This window comes from Elephantulus edwardii, unplaced genomic scaffold (genome assembly GCF_000299155.1).
Source record: "Elephantulus edwardii isolate Elephantulus edwardi_28Jun2011 unplaced genomic scaffold, EleEdw1.0 scaffold00087, whole genome shotgun sequence".
In the NCBI taxonomy this organism is placed as follows: Eukaryota; Metazoa; Chordata; class Mammalia; order Macroscelidea; family Macroscelididae; genus Elephantulus; species Elephantulus edwardii.
In genome coordinates this window covers 9,249,115-9,255,602 of record NW_006399837.1, presented here as the reverse complement: position 1 = coordinate 9,255,602, position 6,488 = coordinate 9,249,115, and the positions used below count along the sequence as shown (strand labels likewise).

The window sequence follows — 6,488 nt, the reverse complement described above, 5'->3', positions numbered from 1 at the left end:
GACTTTCATTTTGTTAATTGTGCATTACTTTTGTTCTAGGGAGCACCCCGGCTACATAGTTCTTGGGGAAGTGAGCTCCTAACCAAAAGGTTGTTCCTCTCTGACATGTAAATCCAGGTAGAAAAACGGATGCATAATATCCTCTCGTATGATCTACAGCTTTCGAAAACTTGCTCAAGGGTCAGATATTAGTTGGTTCAGACTCAGAAGCAATACAAGTTCTTAAAAAAAAATTAAGAACAGAGGGGAGAAATCATGTATACTGCATTGAAACAGATGAGGGAAAGAACTGCTTAAAAGGAATATATGATTAGGCATTACGTGCATGACAACAATCAGAATAAGAACTGCATGGTAAAGTGGATGTGGGGGAGGAGCGGAAATTGTACCACAATGAAAGAATTTTTTTTCCCAAAGAGAAAAGTGAACTGAGGCGGGTAGGGAAGAAAATGTGCAACAGTGAATGAATGGAAATTTAGTTCTCTATAAACATCCACTAAAATCTCAATTAAAATAAAAAATGAAAAACTGTGATAAACTCAATTGTTCTTTTTTCTTAGATCATTAAAAATAGAAATTCAATCTGATGAATGTCAAGTAAGTTATATAAATGATATAAAATATACACTTAAAATCTTTCACACTCTTCATTATACTCATTCATTCACTTAGGAAATGTGCAACATCTAGTCTGGTGTTAAGGAGTCTAGTGGTGAAAAGCTGTGGGTTTGAATCTACCCACTGCTCCCTGGGTGAAAGATTAACAATCTCCTCTTACATGATTTATTGCTTCTGAAAACCCTCTGGGGGGGGGGGGAGGGGGCACCTATGGTTTGTTTCCAACTTGATGGTAAACAACAACAGTCTAGTGGCCTAGTGATAAGAAACGGCATTGCAATTCCGAAGGTGAGTGTTTTGAATTCACCAGCTGCTCTATGGAAGAAAGGTTCACAATCTCCCCCCAAGTGATTGAATATCTCTGAAAACCTGCTGGAGAGTCAGCTGAATGATAAAACCAATTCCAACTTGACAGCACACAAAACAATAGTCTGTGACATTTGTTCAGGACCTAAGATACGACAGTGAGTCCACGAAATAAAAGTCCCTGCCTTTTGAGAGTGATAGTCTACTGGGGAGAACCAGACAATATACAGAATAGATAAACAAGAAAGATACTAGATCACATATGGATTAAAGTAAAGGAGACAACGTAAAGCGCTATAACAACATGAATTGCTGCTTTATGGGTGATGCTACTTCCATAAGTAATTTTGGATAGAATAGTGGAGAAGGTTTCCAGAGGTTTTGGAGTACATATCTGAAGAAAGGAAAGATTTAATAGAACAGAAAGACTAACATGTGGAAAAGCCCTGAGATGTCTGTAACTTACAGTTTTCAGAGTACCAAGGAGGTGTATGCATCTGTCGTTTTGTTGTTGTTATGTGTCATCAAGTCACCTGCAATTCATAGCGACCTTATGTATAAAAGTTTTGAAGCCTGCCCAGCCCTGAGACAGTCTCACTGACCCCAACACATCTACCCTTTGCCCAGTTACTCTATCAATCCATCTTATCCGGGATCTTCCTCTCCTGCACTGTCCCACTACCCTTCTGAGCATGATGTCCTTCTTCAAGGACCAGTCAGTCCCTCCTGGCCACATGCCAAAAGTCTGCCAGATGGAGCTTCAAAATCCCAGCTTCCAAAAAGACTTGGTTTCAGCCTCTCAAAGACAGACTTATTTGTTTTCTTGATGGTCCATGGTATGTATGTTCAAGACTCTTCTCCAGCACCACAACTCAACGGCACTGACTCTTCTATTGTCATCCTTGGTCATTATCCAGCTTTCTGATATATAGCCAGTAATTGTGAAGATCATGGCCTGGATCTAGACTGACATCATTGCTTCTCAGTACTCTGGAAATGTCCAGAGACAGTAGATTTTTTCCAGGGAAATTTGTCTTTTGATTTCCTAACTTCTGGTGTCAAGAGTGTTTTTCTGTTTTTGTTTGTTTGTTTGTTTGTTTTTGTGCCAAAAGTGTTGCTTGTGGAGCTGAGCAAGCTGAAACTATTAACAATCTAAATCTCTTCCCCATCTATTATGGTGCTGCCAATTGCCCCTGTGTTTTGTAGAAGGGAAGAACAAACATGGAAACAGGAAGTCAATCCCTGTGAAGGGAGATAGCATGTGAGCATTTGTGGACAAGCCAGAAGCTGAAAGACACGGAGAAGGATCTTCTCATAGAGATGTTTGTTGTTTGATGCTGTCGAGTCGTAGATGACTCATAGCGACCCTATGAGCGAACAGCCTGAGCACTGTTTGTACATAGAGTTTCTGGAGGCAAGCCATTTCAGAAGTGGATGCCGCTCCTGCTTCCAGGCTTGATTTAGTCGGGAAGCTCCAGCCAACATTGTCCACTCTGGGTATCTATTACCAGGAAAATTGACCTTGCTGATGTCCTCAATCTGGACGTCTTACTTCCACATCAGGGTTGGAGGAAGCCTCAGGAACAATTTGTGTTATACAAATGACACAACCTTGCTCACCAAAACTGAGGAGGACTTGACACATTTGTTCAGAAGATCCAGGACTACAGCCTGCAATTGCATGGCATCTCAGTATCAGGAAAACAAAGATCCTTACCACCAGGCCAAATGACAGCATCATGACAGATAGAGAAAAGATTGAAGCTATTAACAATTCATCTTTCTCAGATCCGCAATAAATTTCCTTGATATCATCAGTCAAGAAATCAAAAGACAAGTTGCATTGGAAAATCTGCTGTCAAGGACTCCCCAGAGTGCAAGAGGTCAATGATGTCAGTCTAAAGACCAAGATGCACCTTAGCAAGGCTGTGGTTTTCCCAATCACTTGCTATGCATCCAAGAGCTGGACATAAATAAGGATGACAGAAGGATTGATGACTTTGAACTGTGGTGCCAGATAAGGCTATCGAACATACTATGTATTTTCAAGAGAACAAACAGATCTTTCTTGGAGAGGATGAATCCAGGTTGCTCTTTGGAGGCAAGGATTTTGAAACTCTGTCTCACATATTTTGGTCATGTTTTCAGGAGGGTCCAGATCTTGGAGAAGAGCATCATGCTTGGAAGGGGTGAAAGGACAGCTCAGGAGATAAAGACCCTGGATGAGATAGGTTGACTCAGTGACTGTGGCAGTGGGGTCAGCTGTGTTAGAAATGGTGAGGTTGGTTCAGGAAATGACAAGGTTCAGAGCCGTAGTACACAGGGCCACTGTGAATCATAGTTGACTCAATAGCACATAATAACAACGATCCCCTCCATAATTGTGGGAATATAGTTTAGTTCTTCAAAAGGCACTCACTTTTGTGCTAAATAGTTATGATGGCTTTGGAAACTAAGACACTGGACTAGAAGCTATAGCAGAAATAATATTGATGGAGTTTCTTGTATGTACATATGTTCTCAAAGGAAAAAGTCATAGCTGTTAGGTAAGAATCAACTCATAGCTGAACTTGGGTTTTCTGAAGCTATAAATTGCAAGGGAGGAGAATGTTCATTTTTCTATCACAGAGAAGCTGGGTGAACTTGAACTGTTAGAATGACAGCTGGCAGTGTAGCTTGCTGTGGACTATGCCACATGCACTTATACTCTAGGCTTATAAAAACAGGAAGTAAAAAATGCAACCCTGACTGTCATAAGATTTCTATTCTACTAAGGGTAGGTAGTACTGCATATCCCATGGACTGCCAAAGAACAAACAGTTACGTCTTAGAAAAAGTGCAACCAGAGTGCTCCTTGGAGGCAAAGATGGTCAAGCTTCATTATTCATATTTTGGACACGTAGCTAGATGAAGCTATTCCTTGGAAAAGATGGAGGGTCAGCTAAGGAGTGGAAGGCCTTCACTGAGATGCTCTGACATTGCCATGGTGACTTCAGCGATCGCCATAGAGTGTAAGAGATGATGAGAATGACCCAAGATAGGGCAGGGTACAGGTTGACTGTTCATAGGGTTGGTATGATTATGTTCAATTTGAAGACACCTAACAACAACAAAGGAAGCCAGGCAACCAAGAAATAAAATCATGCAAGTAGTTTCTAGCTTACAAACTAGGTTAGTCCCTGTGTCTTTAAGTAGAGTTTATAGGTAAATTAAAACAGACCCATACAAGTCTTATTTGTTGCTGGTTTTAGGTGCCATCAAGTTGACTATGACTCATAGCAACCCTAAGAACAACAGACGTGAGCCTTGTTTTACCCTACGCCACTCCCATGGCCTCTGTCATGTTTAAACCATTACGGTGTTCACTGTGTCAGTCCATGTTGTTGAGAGTCCTCCCCTCTTTCTTTGATCCTCCTCCTCTCCCATCATGATGTCTCTCTCCAAGTCTTGCTTCTTCCTAAGAATAGGATGGAAATAAGTTAGATAAAGTTTTACCTCCCTTGCCTCGAAGGAGCACTCCGCTTGCATTTCCTTTTAAGACAGATGGGTTTGTTCTTTTGGAGTTCAAGGTGTTTTCAGTTCTCTTTGTCAACATCACAATTGCAAGACATCAAGTCTTCTTTGGTCTTTTTTTATTCTTTGACCAACTTTCAAAGTTGTACAATGAGTTCTTTTTTGGTTCAATTAAAGAAATTCTGGTGGTGCTCCCGGGGCCGCGGGCTCAGGAAGAGACTGAAGCCTGTATACAAAGAAGACAGAAATCATGTTTCAAAGATCCGTATTACAGGTGCTTCATCAGTGTGTGCGACACGCATGTGTGCGACACGAGTCGGAAATAGCCAGCGACTTGGTTCTTGAAAGATCTCTCAACCATGTGCAGTTACTCGGCTGTGTGGGCCAGGACCCCGTCATGAGACAAGTGGAAGGGAAAAACCCAGTCTCCATATTCTCCCTCACAACCAACGAGATGTGGCGGTCTGGGAAAGAGTGAAGTGTAACAAATGGACTTAGGCGATGTCAGTCAAAAGACAACGTGGCACAGAATATCCGTGTTCAGGCCGGGCCTGCGGGACGTCATGTATCGGTATGTGAAGAAAGGGCCTCGAATATATGTTGAAGGGAAGGTCGACTACGGCGAATACACAGATAAGAACAATGTGCGGAAACAGGCCACGACCATCATAGCAGATAACATCGTATTTCTGAGTGACCAGACCAAGGAGAAGGTCTAGCCTGGATGTGTCTTCGTTGCCCTGATGGGACAGTCTCATTTCCAAATCATGTATAGTCTTTGTAGGACAGAAATTAAAGTATCCTTTTGTAGAAAAAAAAAAAAAAAAGAAACTCTGGTGACACAGTGGTTAAAATGCTCTGCACAGCTATTAGCATGTTTGGCTGTTAGCTGTAAGGACAGTTGTTGGCATTCGCCACCCTCTCTGCACAGGAAAGACTGCATTGGAGATCAGCATTGGAGATCCTTTAGGGCAATCCTGCTCCGTCCTGTAGGTTTGCTACGAATCACAACTGACTTGATAGTTATTGGTTTGCTTTTGGTTTTAGTGCAAAGAAAGACATGAAGCCTTTTTGGTTATTTAAAAGCTACACATGCATCAAGTGAAAGGATTGTGGTGAAGATTAAATTACAAGTAAGGACTGATTAAATCATTACAGAGTAAGGGTGTCTTTATATAACATTGAAGTCAATATAGTCCATACGCCAGATATTTGTAACCTGGGAACTGCCTATATATAGATGAATATCTATCTGCATCTGTGTATCTAAACTCTGGTCATGTTGTCAAAAGAGGCTAGTTTGGAAAAGGATATCATACTAGGAAAGCTAGAGGGTTGGAGAAAAAGAGTAAGATCCCCAATAAGATAGATTGGCACAGTGACTGTAGTCATGGGCTCAAACATGTCATGAAGATGGTACAAGACGGGACAAAGTTTACACCTGCTGTTTATAGGGTCACTATGAGTCATAGTCAAGCCAATGTCACCTAACAACAATACTTATCTATTTATTGATCACATTTATATGGACTGACTATGTTGCTAAGATGTTAGAAACTGTGCCAGCAATATTTCAAATAGCAAGAAGCTAGCTTGCTCTTGATATATTCTACTACACACAAGGTTATTGTGAGTAGAAGCCAATTTGATGGCAACTAACAACAGTGTGTGTGTGTGTGTGTGTGCGTGTGCACGCATGTGCACACGCACGTACACACACGCTTGTTTGGTAGTAATAATTACTATTAAGTTAAACTCAAAATACATTTTGGAACATATTCTCTAGGGGCAACTCTTCCAAATAGTCAAATACCAAGAAATAAACACACACTTGTGTAGAGGGACTGGAGAAGTAACTGTCTGTCTGATATTTAATGAGAGGATAACATACAGATATGAGAAGTGATCGCAACAATAAATGACTCTGTATGCAACACTATAGATGAATCTTACGGAGCTCTGGTAGCCTAGTGGCAAAAAGCTGCATTACAAAAAATCCTTGAGGCACTTGATTCAAGTCCACCAACTAGTTTGTGGGAGAAAGACTGGCA

At 41.2% G+C, this 6,488-nt stretch overlaps 1 pseudogene; it reads left to right on the top strand.

Annotated features, from left to right (window-relative positions):
* The first annotated feature begins 4,687 nt into the window (after positions 1–4,687).
* On the top strand, positions 4,688–5,156 carry LOC102876213 (annotated as a pseudogene).
* The last annotated feature ends 1,332 nt before the right edge of the window (positions 5,157–6,488 follow it).